This window comes from Paramormyrops kingsleyae, chromosome 5 (genome assembly GCF_048594095.1).
Source record: "Paramormyrops kingsleyae isolate MSU_618 chromosome 5, PKINGS_0.4, whole genome shotgun sequence".
Taxonomy (NCBI): domain Eukaryota; kingdom Metazoa; phylum Chordata; class Actinopteri; order Osteoglossiformes; family Mormyridae; genus Paramormyrops; species Paramormyrops kingsleyae.
Window position 1 is genome coordinate 13,770,412 of NC_132801.1, and position 11,736 is coordinate 13,782,147.

Here is an 11,736-nt window from a genome sequence, read left to right on the forward strand (position 1 = left end):
GTTTCTTTGTGCTTTTCAGTGCATACAGATTGTTTTCAGAGAAGGGCCATGGCAGGATAGGGCAAGGACACGGGGGGGGGGCTACAGTAAAGTGTGTTATTCAGAATTTAGAATTTGACTAATTTATGCTATTTAGAAGAAGGAATGCAATTCATAAATGAGCGTATAAATTCAGAAATAAGCATTAATAATTATGGACCACCAACCAACAGTCTTCAAAGTGATTCCAACCCAAGGACCCGAAATCACCTAAAATGTCTGGCTAAAATCCAGTTTTCATCAGCCCTCAGGATATTACAGGTACAAAATATAATAAATGCGTCCTCACTGTTTTTATGTTGGTGGTTCTTTCAATCCTCACTCAAGAAATGGGGTTTAAAGATTTGCTAAAAACAACAACAGGGGCTTCTTGAGCCTTGATGGACGGCATTAAAAGCATTTACTTGCCTCATTTACTATATCGGTCTTGATGCAGCCAGTGAAGTACTTAAATGTTTTCAGTCATGAACAGAGCAACAAATGGCCCTGGTAAGCTGCACATGAGCATCACTGAAAGCCATTAGCACGCTAGCTAGCTAGAGCCCTGTCAGTTCACGCCTAATCACCCTGACAGTGCAGGACACTGACCCACAGCGGCGTTCTCACCGGGCCCCTGGCTTTCCTACCTGTCACTTTCTAGAGCCTCATGGAAAAGACTGATCCTCCGCACATTGATCAAACACGCTGTTCCCCCCATAAGGAGTGGCACCACAATGCCTCCGTGACACTATTAAAACTGTATAAAACCAGACTCCTGTCAGGGCCACCTCAGACTGGCAGCCCCCATTCTGGACAGATGCGGGAAGGGATTCCGACAGCTTGGGTAATCAGTCACACAGTTAGTGCAGAGGAGTTATTTGACACAAACCTTTTGTTGGAATTATGAAGATGTTCTTGCCGTATAATAGTAGCTTCAGGATGGGAAATTCCATTCTGTGATTGGAAAAATTCCCCAACCAAAGCACAGAAATAAGAAATAAACTGCAGTAGTATGGTAAGTTGAGTGAGACCATTGTTTTGCTAGTATATGAGCCAGCCATGTTTGAAAGCATCTCCTTCTGGCAACTGATCCTCATAAAAAAGCCTCCAATGTCTGATTTCTGTGGCTGTTCGAAGAACGATGACAGACCTTACCGGTTAGTTTTCTATAATGGCAGGGTTAACTTTGCTCTCCAGCGTATTTTGTTTCCTACGAAGAGACTCTGTCAAGGCCTGCTGATTCCACATGCTTCTGTCTGCTCTGTTTATTTTCTACTTGTTTTCCAATGAGTGAACTTTCTCAGCTATCTGAGCCTGCCTGCTATGGGTCTCTCTCCACCACCCACACTCACACACAGCATAGAAATATGTAAATTACTAAATGCCAAGACATTTTTTATTCAACTGATAGTAAGGTTAGTGGCAAGGACACCCAGATGGTTTCTTCTGAATGGTTTCCTGAAAAAACTTAGTTTACTAGAAAAAAAGCAAGTAAAAAACAGAATGCAGGATATTTAAGGTAGAAAGAGAGCTAGTGTAACTGAAGTGTGCTTCTTCCAAACACATTACAAATACAGGTATCCACCGACTTGCCTCTGCATTTGGGACCAGGACCAATTTGAACAAATTCAGTAGTTATGGGGGGTAGTAGTTACAGGGAAAGACATTAGGTACAGTACTGTAATATACACACAGAACTCTACAGCAAATAATAATGTAAATATAACATTACAGAACTTCATAATAAAAAGTGGTACACCCGCTAATGTCCTACTACATCTGCTTTCAGGCTTTTCACTGTCAGTGCATTTAATTTACTATGGACCAGGGATGTAAATGTGATCAGAAATGACTCGATTATATACACTATATGGACAAAAGTATTGGGACACACCTCTTAATCACTGAATTCAAGCATTTCATTCAGACCCATTGCCACAAGTGTATACAATCAAACATCTAGACATGAAGCTAGGTTTGCAAATGTTTGTGAAAGAATGGGTCATTCTGAAGAGCTCAGTGAATTCAAGTGTGGTGCTGTCATAGGATGCCACCTGTCACACCCGGACAAGGGACCACGCCCCCTGGATAGAACAGCTGAAGCCACTCATGAGGATCTGCTCAGCACAGCATAAAAGGCGGTCAAACCCAGCAGGCCATGCGAAGTATTGTTGCCATTGTTCAAATGAGCCTTGCTAAGCGTGCTTTTGTTTTTTTGTCTCTCTCGCCTTCCCTGCCTGCCCTACCCGCCCTGTCTTCTTCGCCCGCCTGTCCCGGATCCCATGTCATCCCGAATCGTGCCTGTTCCTGCCTCTCGTCCTGCCCGTCCCCCTGTCTGGTGTGCCCTCGTAGGACTGACCACCCCGGCATTCGACCGTCCCGCTACGTCCCCAACTACGCCTCTTGCTTTCCCCTCTGATTTTGTCTGTCTTGGTTTGCCAATTAAACCCGTGATCTCCCGCAACCTGGGTTCCGTCTCCTATGTTCTGCCCCGGTCTGACACCACCTTCGCAGTGTCAGTTTGTGAAATTTCTTCCCTCCTAGATATTCCACTGTCATCTGTAAGTGGTATCATTGCAAAGTGGAAGCGTTTAGGAATAACAGAAACTCAGCCATGAAGTGGCAGACAACGTAAAGTAACAGCGTAGTCGCCGATTGCTGAAGTGCATAGTCTGTGAATGTCGCCAACACTCTGTTGACTCAATAACTGCAGAGTTCCAGACTTCCTCTGGCATTAACCCCAGCACAAAAACCGTATGCTGGGAGCTTCATGGAATGGGCTTCCATGACCGCATGCAAGCCTCACATCACCAAATGCAATCCAAGTATCAGATGGAGTGGTGTAAAGCACACCGCCACTGGACTCTGGAGCAGTGGAAATGTGTTCTGTAGAGCGACAAATCATGTTTCTCTGTCTGGTATTCTGATGGACAGGTCTGAGTTCAGAGAATGCCAGGAGGACATTACTTTTCTGATTGCATTGTGCCAACTGTAAAGTTTGGTGGAGGAGGGATAATGGTATGGGGTTGTTTTTTAGGGGCTGGGCTAGGCCCCTTAGGTCTAGTGAAGCGAACTCTCAATGCTTCAGCATACCAAGACATTTTGGACAATTCTATGCTTCCAACTTTGTGGGATCAGTTTTGGGAAGGCCCTTTTCTGTTCCAGCATGACTGTGCTCCAGTGCACAAAGCAAGGCCCATAAAGACATGGTTGACCGAGTTTGGTGCAGAAGAACTTGACTGGCCTGCACAGAGCCCTGACCTCAGCCCCATAAAATACCTTTGGGATGAACTAGTGTCATAATCGAGCAAGGAGCAGGGAAATCAGGATTGGGCACACGGAAATCCAAAACCGGGTTTAATCCCAGACGGAACACCACTACACAATAAAACAACGTCAATGACAGACCTGGTGAAACAGACTTGAACGTGGACTGAAATACACAAGACAAGCCGAAATAACAGGAAACAGGTGATCACAATCGGGGCAGCACACGTGGTTAATGAGGGGGCATGGCACCCACGAGGATCAGACGAGCTGGGCGTGACAACTAGAATGGAGATTGCGAGCCAGACCTTCAAAATTTTGTGTAAAGCCTTCCCAGAAGAGTGACAGCTGTTATGGCTGCAAAAGGGGGACCAACTGTTCATAATCTTTTAAAAAATCTATACCACATTCAGCATCGATAAAAAAAATAATTAAGATATAATGATTTCTTAGTTAGCATTACATTGTTATGGGAATTCTGCAGTTGCTTCAAATTTGAAGCAATATTTTATAGTGATTCACACACTTTACCTAAACATTTTATTTATTTCTCCAGAATAAAGAAGTCATCCATCTTTTTTATTACACACAGAGTACTTCCAGCCTCTGTCATGCTGTCAGTGGTATTTTTAAAGTCTGAACCAGTGTGTATTGCTATGGGGTCTCCCAGGGTTTTATATTTACATTTACTTGCTGAATTGCTGACAAATTGCTTTAACTGTTACTATACAGAGATTACCACAGCAAGGTGCAATGTTGTATTTTACCCTGTTGCGACTTCATTATAATAATGTAGATGTTATATGTGGCTTGGGAAAAATAAGTCAGCCCTATAAAGAAATGATTATCTATCCTGGGGTGGTGTGGTGGTGCAGTGGTTAGTGCTGCTGCCTCACAGCAAGAAGGTCCTGGATTTGGTCCTGGGTCCTTTCTGTGTGGAGTGTGTATGTTCTCCCCATGTTTGTGTGGGTTTCTGCCGGGGGCTCCATTCCTCCTATGGTCCAAAGATGTGCAGGATAGGTTGATTGGTGAGTCCAAATTGTCCCTTTGAGTGTGTGCACCCTGCAGTGTTTTGATTCCTGCCTGTGCCCATTGTTCCCAGGATAGGCTCCAGTCCCCCCACAACCCCAGTTGGGATTAAGCAGTTTCAGAAAATGGATGGATTATCCACTACTTATCCAATACAGGGTTCTCGGCAAATAACGATCACATATTTAATTTTATTAATACCAGAGGCCTAGGATATAATGACATGTTAGAGTCTGTGTCCATTCAACCCAGTCCTATGTTCTTGTTCCCTTTTAACCAGCAGGTGTCGCTGGTCATCCTACTGCCCCCCTCTCTGTCTTGTAGCCCTTCAGCCCCTCATGTTTCATGTCCTGGGCTAGTGGGTCAGTGGGTTGAGTGAGTGGTTTCAAAGCTGAGTCCTTCTAGTCATGAGTTCACCTTTTATTTAATATTTATTGGTTTGCTATTTTTCCTTTGTGCCTGTTTTTGTCTCTGGCTTGTGTCCTTCTTTTAGGTTTGCCCTGCTCGTGCTTTGTTTAATTTTGTTCACCTTAGACTTATGTTCCAAGTCTTCCCTAGTGTTGTTAACCCTTAGTGTTTGTTAAGGTTCCATAGCTTCTGTGCTTGTTAATTGTAAGTTACAGCATCTGTTGCTTGTTGTCCCGTGCCTTTGCAGATTGCTTGTTTTTGGTTATGTTCCACAGCTGCCCCTTGTTAGCCGTGTTATCTGTGTAGATTTAAGTGCCTGTCCTCATTCTGTTCTTTGTTCAGGCATTGTTTTTGTTACTCCATGTTAGTAGCTGTGGTTGTCTCCCAGGCTAGTTCCCAAAATTCTCTGTTTACATTGTGTTACTTTATGGTTACTCTTTAGTTAGTTCTTATTTTTCCCTGTTTTGTGATTGACCCCTCATGGTCCCATTATTTTCTGGTTCAGTTAATAAAGTCCTCTGTCTGTTGTGAGTTGCTCTGTGGATCATTCGCCTTTTCCTTCATGATGCCTAGCTGTAACATGACCTGAAAAAGGGTGAACCAGAATAATAATAACTATACTTTCAATACTGTATTATTGTGGCCTGGTTTTCCTCATACCTATCAAATATAACTTCTGCAGTTGCTGCTGGCAAGGAAGTTTCCTCTCCTTACGTGCTTACATGTGGGGTACCCCAAGGCTCAATATTAGGTCCAATTTTATTTACTGTATATATGCTCCCTCTGGGGCATATCATCTGGCAATATAACATTAAGTTTAACTGTTATGCTGATTACACTGGTATACAGTGATTTTGGTGCCAAGGATGACTGAACGGTTTTATATTAAGTTTATGGTGCTGATTAAGAGTATGACTTTGGTTTTGCCAGATTTGCTCTAGTTTCTGAGATATTTAATACTTAACGCAACACGTCTGAAAAGCATTCAGAATTGCAAGAATATTTTTATTTTAGTTATGACTAGTAAGTAAACAGTCTAACATCTTTTTGAAGTGTGGATGGTGGAGAAAGTGCTCAAAGCACTACATTTATTTTTCCACTCTGCACCAGCCAGAAGAGAGGACTTCACAGCTGCAACATCATCCTCAAGATTCCCTCTACCTTTCTGTGGCCATCGGTGGCTTGTAAATTTGCCAGCTGTCGAACTAGCATTGGAAGTCTGGCCCTCTATTGTGAAATATGTGGACGTGGTGAAGTCAAAATAGGTGAAAAATCCATTTTCTTTTGACTGCATTCGTGAAGCCTGAATGGATCCCCTTCTTCTGGCCAAACTACATTTTTTCATGGCCCTATCACGAGTATTTCAACCATTTCTGGCTAAATACCAGACAGGTGTTCCCATGATGCCCTTCCTTTGGAAGGACTTGGCAGATTTCATCTGGGTAAATATACACCACCACAGTAACAACAGCAATAAATGAACATGCAAACACGCACATGTGAACTTTACTCTAATTTAAGACTCTCCTTCAACGCTTCATCATTCATTTCATTACCTAAGACACTGTTAAAGAGTCCAAAAGCTATTGCATTTGTTATCACACACAAGTCGCATTGGGGGAATGCATTATCTTTATGGATGTCCATTATCTCAAAAACTAGAACCAATTCAGCAAAAGTAATGTGATTTTTGAATTCAGCACCCTCAAAATACCCTAAATCCATTCAAAAAATCTGTATGAACCCTGTATGAATGTAGCAGAAGCTTGGTCCGCATTGCCGGTAATAAGTCGGACGTGTTCCCAGTGCGGGTTGGGCTCCGCCAGGGCTGCCCTTTGTCATCGGTAATGTTTATAATATTTATGGACAGGATTTCTATACGCAGCCAGGGTGTTGAGGGTGTCCAGTTTGCTGGCCTCAGGATTGCCTCGCTGCTTTTTGCAGACGATGTCATCCTGTTGGGATCTCCAGCATGCACTGGGGCGGTTCGCAGCCGAGTGCGAAGCGGCAGGGATGAGGATTAGCACCTCCAAGTCTGAGACCATGGTTCTCAGCCGGAAACAGGCGGTTTGCCCTCTTCAGGTCGGGGAAGACATAATGCCTCAAGTGGAGGTATCTCGGGGTCTTGTTCACGAGTGAGGGTAGGTGAGATCGGGAGCCGAATAGACGAATCGGAGCGACGTCTACAGTTTTGCAGGCGCTTAACCGGTCCGTTGTGGCTAAGAAAGAACTGAGCCGAAAAGCAAAGCTCTCGATCTATTGGTCCATCTTCGTCCCTACACTCACCTATGGTCATGAGCTATGGGTAATGACCGAAAGAATGAGATCGCGAATACAGGCGGCCGAAATGAGGTTTCTCCGCAGGGTGTCTGGGCTCTCCCTTAGGGATATGGTGAGAAGTTCGGATATCCGGGAGGGCCTCAGAGTAGAACCGCTGCTTCTTCACGTCGAAAGGAGCCAGTTGAGGTGGTTTGTACATCTGGTGCGGATGCCTCCTGGGCGGCTACCCGGAGAGGTTTTCTGTGCATGTCCTACAGGGAGGAGGCCCCGGGGCAGACCCAGGACACGCTTGAGGGATTATATCCCCTCCTCGGGGTGTCCTCCCCGAGGAGCTGGTAGAGGTAGCTGGGGAGAGGGAGGTCTGGGTGTCTCTCCTGAAGCTGCTACCCCCGCGACCCGAACCTCGGATAAACGGCAGATAATGGATAGATGGACCTGAAATTTTTTTTTGTAGACCTGTGTTATTTACAGCCCACCCTACATTTGGATCCAAATAATGTGTCTAATTTATCAATTTATTTTTTAGTATTTTTGATGTGAGAAATTGGATGTTCTGTAATTTTCTTCAGCTTAACATTGATATAAGAGAGATTTTAGTAATTGGCCCAGAACGGAACATGGTTCATGTGAAGCAGGTTTAGGAGTCATTGGCATCAGTTTTAAACCAATGTCTAGGAACTAATGGGTACTTTTCGATTCCAGTTTAAACTTTGAATCTCATGTAAATAAACTGGTATTGTCTAGTTTTTATCAATTGTGGAATATTATAAAGGTTACAGCATCACTATCTTTTGAAGATACTGAACAGATCATTCATGCTTTTATTACATCTCACTTGGACTAAGTAATGTCTTCCTTACTACACTGAACAGCTCTTCTATTGCTCGTCAGCAGTTGGTAGAGAACGCTGCAGCTAGATTGCTCACAAGATCAAAGGCTCATGAACACGTGAATATTACCCCAATTTTGGCATCACTTCACTGGCTTCCAGTTCAATTCAGAATTTATTAAAAAATTTTATTAATCAATTTAAAGGCCTTGCATGATCTAGCTCCAGAGTAAGTACCTGAATTGCTAGTATCCCATCAAACAGGCAGACTTTTTTGACCATCTGGCCAAGGTTTACTTGCTGTTCCAAACTCCAGACTGAAAATCAAAGGTGATAAAACATTTGCTGTGATGGCTCCCAGATTTTGGAATGCCTTAACTCTGAGTTAACTCTGACCACTCCTCTGGTCATGGGTGACTTCAATGCGACCACTGGCACTGACAGGCCTGGCTATGAGGATTGTCTCGGTCCCCATGGGTCTGGAGACTGGGGTGAGAGTGGCTCCATGTTCCCTGACTCTGCGAAAGATCAGGGGCTGTGGATCACAGGATCCTGCTTCCAACGCCTTCAGCCTCATCATCGGACTTGGTACTTCAGTACTGGTGGTGTGTCGAAGGAGATCGATCACATCCTCATGGGCAGATGCTGGAGGCTTCTGCAGAACTGTAGGGTCTGTAATGGTAGCCCAGTTTGTGAATTCTGACCACAGATACTCCGTTGATACTCTGAAGATTCAGCTTAGATCCAGTAGGCTACCACCTACTAGGAGAATGAGGCTGGACTTAGCCAGACTCCAAAATCAAATTGTTTCTGATGAGTTTGCTCGCAGTTTGTGTGAGGAACTTGCAGACTTGGGTGCAACTGCTGACTCTAATATGATGTGGGAAACCTTACATGATAAGACCCTGAAGGTTGCCGAGGGTTGTGTTGATGTTGCCAGTGTTCTCAGAAGGAGGTCTGACAGGGCACCCTGGATATTATCGAGAGGAGTCGCAATGACTTAGTGGCAACTCCAGTCTGTACCGGGAACTGAGGAGGATGGCTGTGAGGGCTCTGATGGCATATAAAGAGGCATTTGTTGAATGAATCTTTGAGCAGGTGACACACCATCTGTGGTATAGTGACCCACGTCCTGCTTGAAGCATTATGCACATCTGAATTGGTTCCTTGAGGACTTGCAGTCAGGGCGGGTGATAGAACAGTCCTTATGGATGACACTGCAGTTGTGACCTGCTGGGCCAGCTACTTTGAGCAGTTGTTTAAAACTGACCTTCCAGCTAGGACACTGGACATCTCTGGGTCCACGATTCTTGCGGCTGATCCTCCAATCACCCAATCTCGCTGAGACTGCACAGGTGATGAATCAGCTGGGGGTAGGGAAGGCCACAGGGATCTGTGGTATCCGGGCTGAACTTCATCCATTGGTGAAGAAAGACTTACTGATCTTGACATTGCCAATGATGCTGTGATCTTAGCAGAGTCAATGGAGGCTCTGATCGGGACTCTCGAGAGACTGAGCGAGGAGTCTGAGTGCCTGGGTTTGCAGGTGGCCTGGATAATGACCAAGATCCAGGCATTTAATGACCTCTTAGGCACAGCCATCAGTAGTGTGTCTGTCTGCAGGGAGAATGTCGACCTTGTAGAGAGATTTACTTACCTTCGGCAGCGACATTCATGTCTCTGGTGACTATGAAGTCAGCAGACAGATTGGGAGAGCATGGGGGGTCATGAGGTTGCTGGAAAGAAGTGTATAGCGCTCCCAATATCTTTGCAAGAGGACGAAGGTCCAGGTTTTTAGAGTCCCGGAGCTCCCTGTCTTGCTGTATGGCTGTGAGACATGGACGCTATCTAGTGAGCTGAGATGAAGACTGGACTCCTTCGGTACTGTGTCTCTTCAGAGAATCCTTGGATACCACTGGTTTGACTTTGTGTCGAATGAGCGGTTGCTAGAGGAGTCCAGAATGAGGCACAGTACCTGCATTGTAAGGGTCAGTTACGGCACTACGGCCATGTGGCGCGTTGATCCGGCTCACAGGATCCTCATTGCTGAGGACTCAAGCGGCTGGACCAGGCCAAGGGGATGCCCATGTAACAACTGGCTGCAACAGATGGATGGCCTTCTCCGGAGGGTGGGACTGGACTGTGTGTCTGCCTGGGGGGTCGCCTCCCAGGATCCCGAGCAGCACCAGTGCATGCTCCCCAACCTGACCTGAGCTGACCTTGTCCAGTTCTCATCTCTGATTCTATTTTGTGCCTAAAATTTTATTTGATTGTAAGTTTTACTATGCATCTGCTGGTGCATTCCAAACTAAATCTCATTGTACTTACAACAACAATAAAGCATCTTTATCTTATCTTTATTTATTGTAGTGCATTCCACCTGTTGCCTGTTGCCATGCTTGGCTGTTTGATTGGTTGTTCTTGATTATTCACACCTGCCCTTTGTTAGTCCTCAGTATCAGTGTATTTAAGTGCCTGCTTTTGTCAGTTTCTGTGATTTGGTCTGTGAGTATTATGCTGCCTGTCTTCATAGTTCCTGTATTACCCATGGTCCTATGTAGGTTTATTTATGATTTAGTTTGTAGTGTTTTCCCCATATGTCTGACTCCTTGTGGTCTTTGTTGTTTTTTTTTTTTTTGCTAGTTGTTCCCAGTGTGATTGGTTAATTCTGTTCCTAATAAACCTCTCTGTCTTGGAGCTGCTAGTGGATCATCACTTCATTCTGCCTGAACTATGCCCCATGGCCATAACAGTAAATATAGATCAGACTGTACTGTAGTTTTAATCCAGTTTAATCTTTTAACTTTTCAGAAGTCAAAACCATGATGCCACACATTAATACAACAAAAGTCATTTTAAAAAGGACAGCAATGTACCTTAAACATGATTGACAACACAAGTCACTGCCTTGATCCAGGTGACCCTAATTATTCCTAGGAAGATGGTGTAATAAGGACAAGCTGTGCTGAGGCATTTGATAGCACAGGGATCAATTGTTTTAGAAAAGTATTGCAACTATGTTTTGAAGACATCTTGTTACAAACTGATATGATTACATCATCAGGCTTTGTTCTTATACTTATTAAATATGGCTAATATATTAGATTAAATTTGATCTGTTTCTAATTAAGCAGTGCTAAACCTAATTAAATGTCACCATTAGCTAAATCAAACAATTGAATTATAGCTTTTAATAGTAATTGTTTAATTAACAACTGCATTGCTGATGTCTTTTTTTTTTGTCATTATTATAGTGCATGTGAAATGACCGGGTTGTAGTACTCAAGTCACATTTTTGTGTAACCCTGATTCTGACTCAACGCATACACTATATTGCCAAAAGTATTGGGACGCCCCTCCAAATCATTGAATTCAGGTGTTCCAATCACTTCCATAACCACAGATGTATAAAATCAAGCACCTAGGCATGCAGACTGTTTCTGCAAACAATTGCAAAAGAATGAGTTGCTCTCAGGAGCTTAGTGATTCCAAGCGTGGTACCGTGATAGGATGTCGCCTGTGCAATAAGGCTATTCGTGAAATTTCCTCGCTGCTAAATATACCACGGTCAGCTGTTAGTAGTATTATAACAAAGTGCAAGCAATAAGGAACAACAGCAACTCAGCCACGAAGTGTTAAGCGACATAAAATCACAGAGCAGGGACAACGCATGCTGAGGCGCGCAGTGTGCAGAAGTCGCCAACTCTCTGCAGAGTTAATAGCTACTGACCTCCAAATTTCGTGTGGCCTTCAGATTAATTGAAGAACAGCGCATAGAGAACTTCATGGAATGGGATTCCATGGCCGAGCATCTGCGTCCAAGTCTTACATCACCAAGTGCCATGCAAAGCGTTGGGTGCAGTGGTGTAGAGCACGCTGCCACTGGACTCTAGAGCAGTGGAGAC